Source organism: Canis aureus, chromosome 36, assembly GCF_053574225.1.
Source record: "Canis aureus isolate CA01 chromosome 36, VMU_Caureus_v.1.0, whole genome shotgun sequence".
Classification (NCBI taxonomy): Eukaryota; Metazoa; Chordata; class Mammalia; order Carnivora; family Canidae; genus Canis; species Canis aureus.
In genome coordinates this window covers 19,881,636-19,900,998 of record NC_135646.1, presented here as the reverse complement: position 1 = coordinate 19,900,998, position 19,363 = coordinate 19,881,636, and the positions used below count along the sequence as shown (strand labels likewise).

The following is a 19,363-nucleotide window of genomic DNA, read 5'->3' as shown; positions in this document are numbered from 1 at the left end:
CGGATCTGGGCAGCAGCCACAGGGGCTCTCCTCTCCTCTGACCCTTTTTGCTATCTCCCTTTGCTTCCGGAAGCATGGCCTCTGGCGTGGAGGTTCCAACGGTGTCATCAAAGTGTTCAATGACATGAAGGTGTATAAGTTCCCAACACCAGAGAAGGTGAAGAAGCGCAAGAAGGCAGTACTTCTCTGCCTGGGCGAGGACAAGAACATCATCTTCGAGGAGGGCAAGGAGATCCTGGTAGGTGATGTGGGCCAGACTGTAGACCACCCCTACGCCACCCTTGTCAAGATGCTACCAGACAAGGACTGCTATGCCCTCTATGACGCAACCTGTGAGACCAAGGAGAGCAAGAAGGAGGGCCTGGTGTTTATCTTCTGGGCACCTGAGTCTGCACCCCTTAAGAGCAAAATGATTTATGCCAGCTCCAAGGATGCCATCAAGAAAAAGCTGACCGGGATCAAGCATGAATTACAAGCAAACTGCTACGAAGAGATGAAGGACCGCTGCACCCTGGCAGAGAAACTGGGGGGGGCAGTGCTGTCATGTCCCTGGAGGGCAAGCCTTTGTGAGCCCCCTCCAGCCCCTGCCTGGAGCATCTGGCAGCCCCAGACCTGCCCATGGGTATTGCAGGCTGCCCCCTTCCTGCCAGACCCGAGTGGCTGGGGGGGATCCCAGCAGAGGGAGGGCAATCCCTTCACCCCAGTTGCCAAACAGCCCCTTCACCCCCTGGTCCTTCCTCCTCCCTCTATCCCTGACGGTTCTGGCCTTCCCAAACAAACCACTTTTGATCTTGTGATTCCTCTTGGGTTGAAGCAGACCAAGTTCCTCTCAGGCACCCCAGTTTGGAAGGGCTGTATTCTTTTAAAGACACCCCAGTTCCCCACCTGTTCCTCCCTTTTCCCATGCTGCCAAATTCTAACCACAATAGTGACTCTGTATTTGTCTGTTTAGTTCTGTGTATAAATGGAATGTTGTGGGAAAAAAACAAAACAAAAGGAAGTACTGCTCAAGCAGTAACTATATTGGAGGTGCTCTGACAGGGACTGGAGAGAAACAGATAAAAGTAAGAAAGGCAATCCATCTGGAGTAACTGGGGACATAGTTCAGGGTGAGCATGGTGTCGCCCAAGGAGGAATAAGCAAATAATTATATTTCTAGACAGAAATTGACAAATGTCATTATAGAGACCCAAGTGCTGTTTGGAATATTACTTAACATATGGTGGCAGGGCACCTGGGTGGCTCAGTGGTTGAGCTCTGTCTTTGGCTCAGGTTGTGATCCTGGGGTCCTGGGATCAAGTCCTGCATCAGACTCCCTGCAGGAAGCCTGCCTCTCACTCTGCCTGTGTCTCTGCCTCTCTCACTATGTCTCTCATGAGTAAATAAATAAAATCTTTTTTTAAAAAAATGTGGCATTTACTGTTTTTAAAAGCTGCTTTCACATTCATTATTTGACTATCCTCATAACAACCCCATGATATATAATAATTCCTTTTTTTAAAAAAGATTTTATTTATTCATTCATGAGAAACACACAGAGAAAGAGAGAGAGAGGCAGAGACACAGGCAGAGGGAGAAGCAGGCTCCATGCAGGGAGCCCAACGAGGGACTCGATCCCGTGTCTCCAGGATCATGCCCTGGACCAAAGGCGGCGCTAAACCGCTGAGCCACCCGGGGTGCCCTAATTCCTATTTTTAAAAAAGATTTATTTATTTTAGAGAGTAAGCATGTCTGTGTGGTGGGGAGGGTGCCGAGAGGGCAAAGAATATTTTTTTTAATTAAAAAAAATTTTTTTAAAGACTTATCTGTTTGTTTGTTTATTTATATATTTATTTGACAAAGAGAGAGAAAGAGTGTGCAAACAGAGAGAGTGGCAGGCAGAGGGAAAGAGAGAAGCAAGCTCCCATAGAGCAGGGATCCCGAATCTGGACTCGATCTCAGGACCCTGGGATCATGACCTGAGCCACTCAGGCATCCAAGGATTTTTTTTTTTTTTTTTTAAGATTTATTGATTTATTTGAGAGAGAGAGAGAGTGGCAAGAAGTGGCAGAGAATTCCAAGCAGACTCCGAGCTCAATGTGGAGCCCTACATTGGGCTCCATCTGGGGCTCCAGGTGGGACTTGATCTCACAACCTTGAGATCACGACCCTGAGATCACAACCCTGAACTAAACCAAGAGTTGGAGTGTTAACGGACTGCACCACCCAAGGGAGAAGAGAACCTAAAGCTGAGGGCAGAGCCCAATGTGGGGCAAGATCTCATAACTCTGAGTGGAAACCGAGTCCTAGGCTTAGCTCTAGGCCACCCAGGCACCCCCAATTCCTATTTTAAAGATGAAGAAGCTGAGAGGCTCAGTGAGGTGATGTGACAGAGAGAAGAAACCAATCTCCTGTCCTCAGATTCTGAACTCTGTGTACTTTCTATAATATACCATGCAACCTGTCTTGAAAAGTACTGTGGAAGTTCATTTGTAGTGATGACCATTTACTTGCAGGGGCAGGACTCCATCTAGCAAGAACACAGTTCCCAAGAACCCAGATTATCCTCCATCATTTGTGTGCTCTTGTGTTGGTTTCTTCACCGCTGTGGGCCTTGCTTTCCTCATCTGGAGAGGGTAACACCTCCTCCACTGTCCTGTGATTCCAGGCAGCCAGTAGGAAGTATAAGCTGACCCACCTATTTGTGGACCATCCATAGCTAGTTTGAAATCCCTGACTATTTGGGGTTTTTGGTTTGCTTGTTTGTGTTTGTTTTTGGCTTTTTCCTGTAGGCCAGTATGTCCTACTTCTTAGCCAACCAAGCTAGTGTGCATTCAGGGAAAGAAAATGAGCTTCACATTGACCTTCGCAAGCCCAATTCAGAAAGTAAAATTGTTCCTATGTCACTCTATACTGAAGCAGAATAGTTTTGGAGTTGTCTCTTGAACTGGCTACTGTGTCACTCCTTGCTCCTCCTCATTAGCAATTGCATTCCACCATCTGATCATTCACCTTCCTAAATACCAAAGGGTGCTATCACGTGGGATCTTGGTTTCTCTCAAAGACCATGTCTTTATCACACCCAGGGTGGCTGCAGTCTTGCTATCTTAGAATTCCAGTTGCTGGGTATTTCAGTGCCAAATCAACATTTTATGTGGCTGAAATAATAGGATGGAGGCTTTTGATTTGGATCAGTGATACCCAGCCAAAAACTCAAATGCTTCTCTAGGTCATTGTCTCTAAAGTCGATTTTTCGGAAGACTTCAAACTAACAAAATTAAATGGAAGCTGTTCTGAGGTGTTCAAAGATACTTTAGCTGGGGGTCTTTCTTTCTTTCTTTCTTTCTTTCTTTCTTTCTTTCTTTCTTTCTTTCTTTCTTTCTTCTTTCTTTTTTAATATTTTCTTTATTTATTCACAAGAGACACAGAGAGAGAAGCAGGCTCCATGCAGGGTGCCTGATGTGGGACTCAGTCCCAGGACTCCAGGATCACACCCTGGGCCAAAGGCAGGCTCTAAACCGCTGAGCCACCCAGGGATCCCCTTAGCTGGGGGTCTACTGCACTTTCCGAAGTCCTTTTAGGAGCTCAGCTCCACCTCTTTTGCATTTAGCTTCTTTTCAATGTTTCGCACCTGCAAATCTCTTTCTGTGGCTTGACCCTGGCATCAGATTCAGCTTGGACTATCAGATGTGGTCTCTGAGAAATGGGCGTTTCAGGATCGAGAGGGCATTTAGGAGACAGAAACAAAGGCAGGGGGAGATAAAGATCCATATAGTCCATGAATGGAAAGAAGCCGCTCAAACGATGTAGGTAAGACAAAAACCTAATACTGCTCACCTTAGAAAACTTGTTCCCCTAACTTCAGCTTGGCCTTAAAGATTCTAGCAGATAATCAGTCAGTGGGAAAAGTATCTTGGGGAGGGTATGGCAGGACAAAGAATAGGAAATATAGTACCAACAATGAAAGCTTGTGTGGCATAACTTAGCACCAGTTATAGTTTTTAATTTCCAAAGGAAAACAAATGACATGTAGCATTTAGTTCCAGTTTCCAGATCTGGGATAGTTGGAAGGAGAGATGGGTGGTAGTTGGTTCCCGAGGTACAGCAGACACAGAGTCCCTGAGCTAAAATCATGAGTTTCTTTAGTGCCAGCAAATTTTTCCTTAAGGACCCAGGACATGGTCAGGTGCTACACCAGGCCCTCGATTTAGCACACAGACTTCTGGAAGGTGTTTCCTGAGTCTTAGCCAGAGCTAAGCACATGTTCCTCACCTCACTTACTTCCCATGCCAGCCTCTCAAGTGCAGACTGAACCAAAAACACCACCCTTTGTGTTTACAAATTATCTTTCTCCCCACAGTCCTAAAGTAATAACAACAAATGAGTAGCAGTATGTTTTTTTATTTTCTTGAGTAGCAATATATTTTTTAAGATTTTATTTATTTATTCATGAGAGACCCACAGAGAGAGGCAGAGACACAGGCAGAGGGAGGAGCAGGGTCCCCACAAGGAGCCTGATGTTGGACTCGATTCCAGGACCCTGGGATCACTACCTGAACCAAAGGCAGACGCTTAACCACTGAGCCACCCAGGTGCCCCAAGTAGCTATGTCTTGATCTCATTCTGAAGATGGGAAATCAGTGAGGCTAAAAGCAGCCTGTTCAATGTCAGGAGTAATCATAGGGGGCCAGGCCACACTGAAGGGTCCACCCAGGTGTCCCAAAGACTGAATCTGGCTATCTCTCCCCCAAAGCAAGGTGCTTTGAAGATGTGGTATGGTCAGAAGGAGAGAACCTACAAAGGAGAGGGGAGTGACTGCTGATTTAGACTAGCTTTGTGAAAGGGAGCTTGATTGTACAAATAGGTTGCCAACAGCAGTGAAGATTGGCTCTTCCTACTTTATTAATAATGACCACTATCTATATAACTGCTAACATTTATTAAGTATTGACATGCTGAACTCTGGGTATGATATTGTCTAATACTTAAGATAATCTACACAAAGGCATACCATAGTACTTGGCATTTAACAAATATCAATAGCTGTCAGCATTATTATTATTAATACATAATTATCTCATTTTTTCTTCATAACAACCCTATGAGGCAGGGTTCATTATTTCCCATTTTACATACTAGGAAACTCAGGCTCTGAAAGGTGAGCCACAAAATTGGCTGTAGCCTGTGGCCCTAATCACCATGCTATAAATATTTACGGAGGCCTAATGTCTTCCATTCTCTATTATTCTTTTTAATTTAATCCAGAATTGAAGCAAGAATAAGTGAGGAGAATATTTCACATGACGACTGAGTGGAATTGACGAGGGCATTTTCAGTGCTGGTGCCCAGGAAATTTGGGGGTTTTGTTTTGCTTTTAATTGAGAAGCAGAAGACTCATAAATGCTATTTTTTAAAAGATTGTATTATTTATTTATTCATGAGAGACACAGAGAGAGAGAGAGGCAGAGACATAGGCAGAGGAAGAAGCAGGCTCCCTGCTGGATCCCGGGATCACACCCCCTGAGCTGAAGGCAGACTCTCAACCGCTGAGCCACCCAGGCGTCCCATAAATGCTATTTAAATTCTGGAAGGCTGGACGCTCCCTGTTATTGTATGCATTTCTACATTGAGGTTCAAGGGCCTGGCAGCAAGAATGAGCCTGAAGAAGTGCTTCCCAGAAATGACCAGGAGCTGCTGGGAAGGTTGGTTTAAGAGTCTCCCCAGAGATTTCCTCCATTGCTATGGCTTCTGGCCCTGCTCTTTCTAGCCTGAGGATCGGGACATGGACTTGGAGGGAAAGCTCTTGCTGCTTGCAAACTAGGATCCAGTGAACAAGAGCATGAGGACCCCAAACCTTAGCACCATGAAAACACTCTTCCTAAAGGCCTATTGGGAGAATTACAAGAATGTTCACAGTATTATTATTATATATATCATAGCAGTATTATCATAATTAGATGATAATATGATAGCTGTCCTTTAATAAGTGCTCACTATGTGCAAGTTTTGTGTTGTAAGGACAACAACTCAATCAATACATTATAAGGTAGAAATTATTCTCCTTCCCATTTTATTGGCCCTCAATATAGAATTCTGGAATCATTCTGCGCATTAGCGTTGAACATGAGCTCAAGAGAGATCATGTGCAAGCACCCTACTCTAAATACCCTTTTACTGGGGCACCTGGGTGGTTCAGTGATTGAGTGTCTGCCTTTGACTCAGGTCGTGATCCCGGGATCCTGGGATCGAGTCCTGCATCAGGCTCCTTGTGGGGAGCCTGCTTCTCCCTCTGCTTGTGTCTCTGCCTCTCTCTCTCTCTCTCTCTCTTTCTCTCTCATGAATAAATAAACAAAATCTTAAAAAAAAAAAAAACCCTTTTACCATCCCCACTTTACAGAAGGAACAACTGAGACACAGAGAATTTATAGGGGCCTTAAGGGTATAGAATGGGGAATATTTTAGGTCTACCTCCCGTAGCGCTCTTTAACAAATACAAAATGACTTTGGGGAAAAAGTGAAAACAATCCAGGACCACAGTTAAGTCTTCTTCCCACCCCTGGCTCTAGGAAGTGTGAATTCTAAAGGTAACACTCTTTTTGTTGTTGTTCTTTAATAAATTAAAAAAAAAAAAAGCCACTCAAGAAATAATTTTACAAGTTCCAACAAGAGCAAATCCAGTGCATGTGCAGAGAAAGAAGTGAGACATTTCCTTTCTCCTGATGCTGAATGGCAGGGTGCCAGAGCTCAGTGCACCTTCCCCTTCTCCATTTCTGTAGGCTTGCAACATTTGCCAGCAAGATAACTGGATTTCCAACAGAGGGAAGGGTCCAATCAAAAGAGACTTTAGAGCAGGAATGGGTAAATAAGCATCTCAGAAGGTTTTGCTGAGCACAACTGTTTGCTAATCTGCTAATTAAAGTCTCTTAGATAGGATGAGGATCTTGAGTCCATTCTTTAGTTTATGGGCCTAGGTGAGCTTACATTGCTTTAGAATTCTGCATTTTCACAGAAAGTCAAGGCATGCATAAAATAAATGAAAGGTTGGTGGGGGGGTGGTAACAGTGGTGTGTGTGTGTGCAGACTATTTTAAATAAAAGGGGTGTTGTGTGAGAGAGACAGTTCAAACTGGACTTTGATGATCTAAAGGGAGGCAGACTTAAGGAGAGAAAATCTAAATGTTAAGGCAAGATCTTTCTCATCGAATCTGTTATTTAAAGACTATATCTTATATGTGCATCCCCCCTTTTTGTCTTTCCCTTTGTCTCTCTCTTTCTCTATCTTTCATGATTAACATTGAAATACCATGGTTATGGCTGCGTTTCTCATTGTTAACTTCTGGGTTTCATTTCATGAGGGTTGACATAGATGTCAAATGGATGTCATTTGACACCCTCGCACAAAGACGCATACCAGCCTAAAAGGAGACTTTAATTTTTAGCAGAAAATAATTCATTTTAAGGATGATTTGTTGCCATTTTCATCACCATTTGCACTTAACATTTCCAAGGAATTAAATTCGTAAATAGCACACTTTTTAAGGGGAAAGTCAATGCCATATTAATTGGCCACCAGTACTTCCAGCCTCCAGCATAGCATGCATCTGCTAGTGCTTCTTGCAGCATTCTTCAAAAGCCAAATGGCTTGATAAAGTCAAAAGAACCCCAGAAAATGAGAACAAATGTTCCAAACCAAACCATCCTCTCAAGTCACAAAGAAGTTTCATTTTACTGTTAGTACAAGTGGCTGACAAAAAAGGCTAAAAAATAAACTTTCAAGTTCTCCATTCGGGGTCCACTTAGGGGGAGCTCCCTCTACAAAAGTGGATTCATCCTTCATTTAAGGTGAGAATCTATTTCACTCTAAGAGTTAAGTGGAACAGCAAGGAAATTCAGTTAGTTCATCTCTGATGAGAGGAAGGCAACATACAATTCCTCTATTCACTAAGTGGCTTTTGGTCTACGGGTTGTACAAAATGTTTATTTCAGATAACTAAGTCTCCTTTCAGTGTACGCCACCACTATTATATATTTATAACTGCTCTGTGTCTCTCAGGATTGCTCCAATCTGTCCAAGCAGTTCAAGTGGTTACTGAAAAGAATCTAAATGTGATCTTTGCTGTCCAATCAGAGAGCTACCTCAATTGTCTTTTCTTATTTTTATTTTTCTTATTTTTCTTATTTTTTTTGTCTTTTCTTATTTTTAAGTTGTAAAACAATTTTCTGCCAGTCAGAACACCAGGCTTGGACCCTGCTTAAAATAGAAATATGCAACAGTTTCCACCTCCAAAGCAGTTATAGCATATATAGAGGTAAACATTATTGTGTTTCTTAACTTGGCCATTTTATTTAAAAAATGAAAGAATTAGTTAGCCTTTTGCATAGGATCATCCTTCAAGAAAAATTAGAATGGAGCTAGCCTCATTCCCCTCGGGGACACTTCTTTTAACCCAGAGATCTTTCTTACCTGTCACTCTGAACCAAGAAAAAGGAAGCACAAAGATGGAAAGCATTTAAAAAAGGGAGAGAGAAAGAAAAAAGAAAAAGATCAAAGGGAAAATCCAGCAAAGAAAAAGAGCAAGATAGCAGGAGAAAATTCTGAACACGGCCCTACTTTTGAGCCCCTGACACATTGATTCAGTCATTCCTTTGACAAATATTAGTTGACTTTCCATTGTTACTCCCATTCCCTGTATCCCAAAGTTATAATAAGCAATAACACTAATTGAGGGTTTTGATTCACCAGACACATACGTATAGTGTGCTAAACACTGTACACTTCTTATCTCATCTGATTCTCCCTAACCTCTCTGAGAGAGATACTATTATCCCCATTTCCCTAAAGCTGAGATACCAGGAAGTTAAGTAACTTGACTAAGGCCCCTTCATTTCTATATCGTACTGCATAACTCTTTCTGCTTTTTTTTTCCAACCCTGATTACAGAATTGTGGGTATCCATAGAATCAACTGTTTCTTTGAAATATCACTAAAACTGTGATTAATGTCTCTTGGGATTGTGAAATACATATATTCCAAGTCATGTGTTACTTGTTAGCAGGGAATTAGATCCTGCTTTTCCATGATCAATATTTAATGACCTCACCTCACATGACGGGGTGTCACAGGAGGATCATGGTCACCAGTGGGGAAGCTTATAGACTTGTGGAGCCAAAGTGGGTTTGGATTTAGCTGATCTCATTGTGTTCTTACATAAAAGGGGTTGCAGAGGAGCCCGATAAGAACCTCCCTGGGGCAAAGTGAATCAAGAAGGTCAACATCCAAGTCCAGATGACTCACTGCATGTGCTCCTCAAGTATTCACCCTGTGTCCAGTCTCCCCCTGAAGATGAGAGATTTGAGAAACAATGACAGATTCTCTAGGGAGTTGTTTGGAAAAGATGAGTTAATGGCTCTGTCTAAGCATGAAACAAAATCACCATTGTTATTCTGATTTGGGGAAAAGACTTCGGCTCAGTTGTTGAGTGCAAGGTGCTAAAATGGTCAAGGGAAACAAGAATGTCTCATAGCCAACCTAGGCTCTGTCTCCTCTCAGCCTGAGATGTCCCTTTGTTCCCAACCATGGCATCCCGGGATGTTTAAAAGTCTCCCTATCAACACTGTTGGAAGAATAAGGCAAAACGGGCATCTCTCTATCAGAGAGCCAGTTGTAGCTCCATCTATGGGACTTGCCTCAGGAAAGAGCGGGTGGTTACAAGGGAAATCACACTCTCCCTGCAGTTGTCAGCCTTCCCCTATAGCTCTGGAAGCTCTGTGTGTTTAAGAGGCATCGTGGACCCCTAAGACAAGGTCAGTGGTTTGAGATCCAACAGCTGGTGCTATATATTTTACTCTGCCAGCAACTGCAATTTATCCTTGGCTCTGTCCTCTCCCTTAACCCCTGCAGTTGGCCAACTAACTTGGATTCTAATTCCTTCCCATGACTACCATCTCTTGCTTAGACCATGATAATGGCCCCTTAACTGGTCTCCTTGCCTGCATTTTGGTCCCTCCTCTAATTCATCTGCACCCTGTCCCAGAGAGAATCACAGTAAATGTAATTATGATTATGTCTCTTCTTTGTTTAAAACCATAAGCAAAGCATGTAAGTCCTTCCATGATTTCTGCCCGGCTCTCCAGCCTCATCTCACACCACTCCTGCTCTTTGGAGAGTACTCTGGTAATGCAGATAGATGCTCAACTGCTGAGCCATCCAGGTGTCCCTCTATTTTTTTAAATAAAGATTTTATTTATTTATTTGACAGAGAGAGAGCACAAGCAGGGGGAGTAGCAGAGGGCAAGGGAGAAGCAGGCTTTACACTGAGCAGTGTGCCCAATGGGGGGCCTGATCCCAGGGCCCCAGGATCATGACCTGAGCTGAAGGCAGATGCTTAACTGACTGAGCCACCCAGGGACCCAACACAGTATCTACTACATAAAGATGCTCAGTATTCTGGGTTCATAGTGCTCCCTACCCCCGCCCCATCTGCCAAAGTCCATGTCCTTCTCAGAACCTCAGAATGTGAACTTATTTAGAAATAGGGTCTTTGCAGATATAGTTAATTAAGTTAAAATGAGGTCATATGACAATAGGATAGGCTCTTAATCCAATATGATTGTTGTACTTATAAGAAGAGGTAGAAAGACACCCCAGGATGTTGTCCTTTTAAGAGGAGGTAGAAAGACACACCAGAGTGCCATGTAATGAAAGAGGCAGAAATTGGAGTGATCTGTCTATGAGGCAAGGAACTCCAAGGATTGTTGGAAACCACCAGAAGCTACAGGAGGCAAGGAAGTGTCCCCCTCTAACAAATTCAGAAAGAACATGGTCTTATTGGTATCTTATTTCAGACTTCTAGCCTCTAGAACTGAGAAAGAATAAATTTCTTGTGTGTTACAGCAACCCTAGGAAAATAGTACACTCAGTAAATATCTGTTGGATAAATAAATGCAAAAATAAATGAATGGATCACATGTGGAAAATTATTTGGAGCCAAAGAAAGTATTAGTACCCTTAGAGGTATGATTTGTAGATTATCAACCAAAGTCTATTCCCAATGCCCCATGACCCTGTAACTAAATTAGGCATGAATGTATAGTTGGAATTCCAAATACTAATCTTTCTGTAAACTGGCTATAATACCTCACTATAGCTAGAGGACAAAACTAAGAACACAAAGGTTCTCAAGGAATCATAGATCCTTTTGAAAACCTGATTGGAAAATATGGGCTCAGTCCCTAGAAAAACACAAATTACAGTCATATATCTCCAATATTGCAGACAATTTGCTCCTACCTCCCCAAACTCATTGAACCAAGAGAACTCTAAATTAGAGATACAGGTAGAATATTTAGGACTTTTCACCAATTCTTTGTGGACACATGGAAAACAGGGAAATGAAACAGAATTGTTTCTCCTTTTTAAATTAGGCCATGCTAAACCATGAGATTCCCATCACTTGGAATGGACTTCCATGGCTCATCCAAGAGTGATAATGAACCACAGCAGAGCAACATAGCCTGGAAATGTAGAGACCTGAATTCCAAATCCAGCTTTGCCATTTAATTCTTTTGTTCTTTCTCTCTTCTATTGACACCCAGCCCCAATAAAATATGGTTGCTTTTAGGGTCAGAGGACAGGTTAATAAGACAATATTGGTAAAGCACTTTGCCCCCAGGAAGATGTTCCTATGTAAACATGAGATATTATTAGACATTTTCAAACTTCGGCCTAGCCAGCCGCAGCCCAGACAGTGGTGAGTCCCCTTTTTTATCTACTGTTTGGCCAAACTGGGTTCTTTTTCTAAGGCAGCGTGTGGGAGGTCTCCCACTGTTTGGTGTAGGGAACTCTGATAAGTGGACCCTATCACCTCCCCTTGAACAGTGCAAACAGATCATTTGACTACATTTGATTAAAGGCTCCATCCTTTGCTAACAGCCCCAAATCTCTTTGTGCAAGTATATTAAAGAAATCATCTTTAGGAAATTCTTCCCTTCCTGTGTGCATTAGCTTTAATGTGAATTATTCAAATAACATCAACAAGAAAATAGATCTTATTTCATATCTAGTGGCTGTGATTTTTTTAATTACCTCTTAGGAATGATTACAGAGAACTTCTCCCTTTATTTCTGCTGTTCTTGACCATTTTGAAAAAAGGAGAAAAACATGATCATTGGTTTCAAAGACATTGGTTTTAGAACTTATTAAAAGTAACAAAAAGAAACGAGTAATTTTTACAATTAATAAACTGCAGTCAGACTTAAATGTTTCAGACTAACATTTTCTAGCCTCCCAAAGAAGGTAAAAAAAAGCAATTGCTTGAGTTCTATGGAAATTTGTTTAAAAAAAAATCTCAAGGGAGCTTTTTTCATCATCAGAATTGACAAGGACATAGTGAACTGAGAAAAACCTAAAATGACAGCAGTAATTTTCATCAACATGAAGATGACATAGAATCTTAACTCAGACCCTTAAGAAATCCCACTACAAAGGAAAAAGAGTTCACCCACAATTACCCAACTCCTCATGCACACATATTAAGGGTACCTGACAGATGACATTAGCCAGGGCTCTGCGTTTGGTCAAATAGCATTTCGCCAAATTTCACCAGTCATACTTATCAGTCATAAAGATTAACTTGCAAAGAGATTGTTGAGTCCTAACCATACAGAGTATGAGAATCTTCTCTTCTACCATCTTTCTTCCCTTTCCATCTCCCTCTCCTTCCTGTTATGTACCAGGCACTGTGCTAAGTAAAGGTGAATGACATACAGTCTACTGCCTGTAAGATCAGTATTTAAATTATTTAGATTGCAGATCTCACAACTTTTGGATGGACAGAGATGCACCTTGGGAAGAGGAAATTGTGTTTGGTGTGTGTACAGTGGGGGGAAATGGAGGAGGAGGAGCAGAATAGTTTGTAAGAATGACTGCCTTTGGAAAGTCCTATTTCAGACAAGTTTGAAAAGTGTAGTTATATTCTACTGCTAATATGATATAATACAGGTAGGACATTTTCTACCTGTATTATAGGTAGAAAGGGGGAAAGGGTAAAAAATAAGTTTTACTTCTTCCTCTTTTCTCTCCAGTGGATCAAACACTTAACAGCTACTCGGGACCACCTTAAATGACCCCCCCAACCTATGATACATGATCTATGTGTTTGTATCTGGGATACATGTATTCATATTACAGGCTGTGGAGGCGTGGTAGTCTCCTAACTTTTCCTCTCAGAATACTGTGTCCTAGGAACATTCATGCCTCATCAAAAAGGAGGAAGGATGAATGAAAGAGAACCCCAGTAGGTTTCAGAAAAAGTATACATGAAAGTTGTTTAAATACATATTTAACATTTACTAAAAATAGCTCTGATTGCAGGAGAAAATTAATTAAAGTAGACGAAAAGCTTCTAATCAGATTTATGCTATCTGATCGTGTAATTAGACCTGGCTTTTAGGCCATCCTAACAAGTTTATTTGAAAAGGAAGAGAGATCATTGTTTATTGGAATGGCAATAATTTGGGTTTCTTTAATTGACTCCTGTTGTGAATACGTTGATGCCTGCTGTTCTCTAAGAGGCAGCATGGAAAGTTTCCAGGAAAAGTTCACATTCCAGGGGCAGCTTTGGAATCTACTTTCCATTGCAACCAAGTCTGCCATTGGGGCTTGAATTCGTCCCAACAAAACGCCAGCTTTCAAAGGCAGCCTCACCAGGCAGCAGTCATCATGGCTGTGCCAGAGGACTGGATAAGGAGCCCAGTTTTGAGCGAGGCCATCAAGATAATGGAGGGCATTTCCGAAATCTTACCTTCCCCATGTCCAAAGCACTAAAAAGCACTAAGGGCACCAAAGGCTATGACTTCAAGGGCCAACAGCCAGGATTTTGAGACAGCTTTAACATTCTGACATTGTCAGCCCAAAAAAAGCTGCGATAAAGGAGGAGAGAGGAGTGCTAGATCTTTCTGCTCCCAGAGCTCCCAAATTCCCAAAAGCAGTGTTGCCAGTTGCCTGCTAAAAATGAGTACATTCCATAGGAATTTAATAAGGTGCAAAACAAAAATAATCCATAACTATTTGAAAGCAGAGCACGTTTTCAAGTTCCTCACTACTCTAAGCTCCAGTAAATTGATATTTTCTTTATAGGGAGTTTTGGAAAGAAGGAAGGTAGAGAAGACAGAGGTCCTGAAACAGGAAGCAGGGATTTCAAATCCTGGTTTCACTCCGAAGGCCTAAGAGATGATCAACTCTCTATACACGATCATAACAGCAACCTTCCTTCCTTCTTCTGAGAACATCCAGCATGCAACACAGTTCGCATGAACCCCACAATATTGGTATAGCACTAATCATGGTCCTTTTGCTGACCCAGTTCCCCTGGAACAAACACAGCTGATCATTGTGAGGGTAGGCATCTGACCCAAGCTGGGTCAAGTTGAGCTTTCCCCAGAGAATTAGAACTGGAATTGAGAAAGAAAAAATCAGTCTCTCTTTGGGTCTCTGGGCCGTAGGACATAAAGTCTAGGAGCCATTAAATGCCATCTGATGGACTTCAGAAACAAAAGGCAAAAGCAGCATCTCAATATCATTCAGGTCCCTGATTCTGCTTATTCCTGAGATGCAGCTCAATATCATTACCATCATGCTAGTTAACCTTTTGTGTCTAAACTGGTTTATATTGGGTTTCCATCCTTTGTAATCAAGTGTCCTGCCAATAAAACACACCTTTCTGTTTAAAAAAATTGTTTAGGGGCACCTGGGTGGTTCAGTGGCTGAGTGTCTGCCTTTAGCTCAGGGCCTGATCCCGGGGTCCTGGGATCGAGCCCCGCATCGGTCTCCCCATTGGCAGTCTACTTCTCCCTTTGCCTATGTCTCTGCCTCTGTGTGTGTCTTCATGAATAAATAAAATCTTTAAAAAATTGTTTAAAGAAATAATTAGCATAATAAGAAAAAACTAAGATGTCTTTTTTTTAGAAAGGGGAAGGGGTGGGGAAGGGGCAGAGAGAGAATCCCAACTTGAGGCTCAATCTCCCACCCTTGAGATCATGACCTGAGCTGAAATGGAGTTGGGATGTTTTACCAACTGAGCCATCCAGGTGCCCCAGGATATCTTTATTTTTTTTTCCTTATGACTTACTTATTTGAGAGAGTGTGAGCAGGGGGCTGGAGGGGCAGAGAGAGACTCTCAAGCAAACTCTTTGCTGAGCATGAGCCCAATGCTGGGCTCCATCTCACAACCCTGAGATCATGACCTGAGCTGAAATCAAAAGTCAGATGCTTAACTGACTGCGCCACCTAGGCCCCCCTCCCAGGATGTCTTTCTAATCATTTTCTACATCTTCCTTTTTTCCACAGGACTTTCCTACTTCTTACTGCCTAAAACATTTCTTACTCTGGAGAATGAATATCTGACGGTGCCAACTTCTAACACATAGTAGTAATTAGGAAAAGGTGGAAAATAAAGCAAATGAAACGACAGATTTGTAACACATTGAGGACACCTACCTGACACCTCCACAAGGACTGGGTGTCTGTCTGAGTCCTCCAAGAAGCGGACGCCAAAACAGGATTAGATGTGTAAGAGATTTATTAGGAAAAACACCTGTGAGGGAAAATGGGGAGGGAGCCAGCAGCACTGTCAGACTGAAGGAGAGGAGGAAAGGAAGAATGTTGGGGCAGAAGTCTCTTGGACTGCGGTGCAGTTCTTAAAAATGCTTTAGAAGTTTGGCAAGGCGGGGGCGCCTGGCTGGCTCAGTTGATAAAGCATGTAACCCTTTTTTTTTTTTTTTAATTTTTATTTATTTATGATAGTCACAGAGAGAGAGAGAGAGAGAGGCAGAGACATAGGCAGAGGGAGAAGCAGGCTCCATGCACCGGGAGCCTGATGTGGGATTCGATCCCGGGTCTCCAGGATCGCGCCCTGGGCCAAAGGCAGGCGCCAAACCGCTGCGCCACCCAGGGATCCCAAGCATGTAACCCTTGATGCAGGGATCATGAGTTCAAGCCCCACAATGAGCGTAGAGCCTACTTAAAAAAATAAAAAATGTTCAATAAGGCAGCCTAGGAGTCCTTGAGACAGTCACCCGCCGGGGGGAGCCCTCATGTGCAGGGTCTCTGGAGAACACGCCTGCCTGGGCAGCACTGCCGTCAATCGCAGTCATCAGCTAGGGGCAGCCTGGGGGAAGGTTGGCCACAGGGCAACTACAGTGATGGATTTCAGAGCCGGCAACTGAGGCCCTGGGTCAATTATGCTCCACACAGTCGGAGATCTGAGAGGTGCTTTTTCATCGTCACCACAGTCTGCCTCTTCTCTCCACAGGGCCCCATTCAGCACCTATTTCGTCAACGTCCACTTGAATGCCACCTGCTTCTCTGCCCTGATTTATACAAGAGAAGTATTCTATCCCTCTGAATTCCCACAGCACTTGCTCCATCCCTCTCTCACACAACCTAATACCTTCTAGCTTCTATTTCTTTCTTGCAATACTTTCTACTTTATCTTGTGAGTGATATATGCAGCCCACCCAGATACAACTAACTCCTGTAAGCCCCTGTTCTATAAGGGGACTGATGTGAGGTGGAGGGTGCTTACCTTATTTGCCTACTCCGGGCACCAGCATTTTGACCTAAATACTCAGAGTTTACCCCATTTAGGTAGTTGTTTAATTCCCTCTAGTCTCAGACTCTTATTTGTTCATATCTTATATTTCTAAGATTGGGATGCCACTTAGAACTTATGTTGAAAGAAATTTGCCACCTGCTGGCAGGAGAGTAAGTTGAGACAGAGATGTTACTGTCTGCCCATGGGAGAACTTAGCACGGCATATTTACAATAAGTGAAGCAAATATTTATTGCTGAAGGCATGACTACACTTTCATGTTTTCTAACAAAACAACGGCCAAGCACTCCAGAGGACACTAAGAGATTGCCAGTCTACACAGTGGGCATAGTAATTACATACCAAAAAAATTGACAGATATCTCAGGAGAGGTACAGAACTTTTACAGTTAAGGGAGGTTGGTGTGATTAACTCATTTACCACAAAGTGACTCCCAGGCACCAAATATCTTTGAGAATCTTCTTTATAACTTTCAAGAGAAGCTGTTTACCTTCGAGCAAGGATTGATTTAATTAAGAGTAGAACAAAATGATTAATTTAACCAAACAGGAAATATAAATGAAATCCTGGTATACTATAGTCTGGCTAACAATTAGACTGCCTAAGCCTACATTTGCTAAGAAGGTCGAGATCACTAGGCCAAGTGATGAAAAGCAGAGGATCCCCATAATGCTATGCACAACTGTCAACAGTCACAGACGGTTCAGAAGAATCCATAGGCTGAATTTGAAAGGAGTTTATTCTTAGGGTGCCTGGGCTGGTTCAGTTGGTAAAGCAAGTGTCTCTTGGTCTCAAGGTTGTGAGTTCAAGCTCCATGCAAGGTGTGGAGATTACTTTAAAAAGAAGAGGTTTATTCTCAAACATTGAATGAGGTACTGGAAAAGAATATACAGGTAAGTGTTATATTTATAGTAGTGTTTTCCCCCTTAAAACCTATTATTATATTATCAGTGTATCTAAAAATGTATGGCATCTCAGACTTGAGGAACTAGGGTTACTATAATAATACGTGGAATAATTCTTCAACTTTTGACTTTAGGTGGCTGCCAAAATGATTTGTTAAGAATGATTAAATCCACACCCTGTAATGACAATTCTGTACAGTTTAAATAGTGAGTTGGCAAAGTTCAGTAGCAATGGTCCTTGACTGCTGGTTCAATATACAATAGTTCAACTTACGATTTTTCAACTTAATGATGATGTGAAAGCAAATGCACATTTAGTAGAAAACATGGTTAAAAATTTTAATTTTGATCTTTTCCCAGGTTAGTGATAAGCAGTGTGATATTCTCTCATGTTGCTGGGCAGCAGCAGTGAGCAACAGCCCCCAGTCAGACCATGATCAGGACGGTAAACAACTGATACACCTACACCATTCTGTACCCATACAACCCTTCTGTTTTTCACTTTCATTACAGTATTAAATAAATTGCATGAGAAATTCAACCCTTTATTGTTTTTTTTTAAAGATTTATTTATTTATTTATGAAAGACACAGAATGAGAGACAGAGGCAGAGACATAGGCAGAGGGAGAAGCACGCTCCATGTAGGGAGCCCGATGTGGGACTTGATCCCGGATCCTGAGATCCCAGGATCACGACCTGAACCAAAGACAGGTGCCCAACCGCTGAGCCACCCAGGTGTCCCTCAACCCTTTATCATAAAACAGGACTTGTGTTAGGTGATTTTGCCCAGCTGTCAGTTTATGTAGGTGTTCTGCGCATGTTTAAGGTAGGCTAGGCCAACCTATGATGTTCAGGAAATGCATTTTCAACTTACAATGAGTTTATCAGGACTTAACCCCATCACAAGTTGAGGAAAATCTGTATATGTGTCACAATTCACTTTCCCTCCCTTGCCTGTGGGAGACATAGCTTATCAGCTATGAAACTTGTTTTTACTAGGCCACAACTCTGCAGAATTATTCTCAATCAAGTGTTCTAGGCAGTCACTACCAACTGGTTGGATTTGGTACATAACAGGAAACCTGTCTGCCATCCCTATGCTATGTTCTTATATGGAATTAGCTCCCAAGAATATACAAGGCATTCTAACACCAGTCTCCCCTCTCTCCACCCTAAGAAATTAGTGAAACCTCACAATAGCAGGGCCAAAAGAACCATGTGGGGGTCAGCTTGGAATCTTCCTGTGGTTCTAGAATCTCTAGACCTAGGTCCCCATATCATTGTGAGCCACCCCACCTTGTTACTAACCACAGAAAATTGTCTTTGTTACATATTTACAGTATATACAGCTTTCAAATACCAAACATCTTTCAATTGAGACATTCAAAAGATCTTCCTTAAACTGCCCTAAAATGCCTGCTGCCTGTTCTGCTAAGTAATGAAAATGGCAGCATAGTATTTCATAAAATTTAATACTCTCACAGAGTCTTCTGTGTCTTTATTCTCTTGGTCTTTATTTTTTATTTTTATTTTTTTAAAGATTTTATTTATTTATTCATTAGAGACACAGAGAGAGAGGCAGAGACACAGGCAGAGGGAGAAGCAGGCTCCATGCAGGGAGCCTGATGTGGGTCTCGATCCCAGGACTCCAGGATCACACCCCAAGCCAAAGGCAGATGCTCAACCGCTGAGCCACCCAGGCATCCCTCTCTTGGTCTTTAATCAGAGTGTGCTATCCTTTGTGAGGAAGGCTAAGAATCACTTCCTGCTTAGAATCCAAACTGAAAACGTGTACCTCATTTCAAGGTATCTTGAAACTTCCTGTGTCATACCATCAAGCTTCTCCTGGAGAAAAGCAGATCAGGATA

At 42.4% G+C, this 19,363-nt stretch overlaps 1 long non-coding RNA gene and 1 pseudogene across 2 annotated transcripts in view; one reads left to right on the top strand and one right to left on the bottom strand.

Moving 5' to 3' along the window:
• Positions 1-19,363, bottom strand: part of LOC144306280 (uncharacterized) — a 173,257-nt gene that overhangs the window by 87,775 nt on the left and 66,119 nt on the right. The gene's annotated exons all lie outside the window — the stretch shown is intronic.
• On the top strand, positions 75-585 carry LOC144306278 (cofilin-1 pseudogene; annotated as a pseudogene).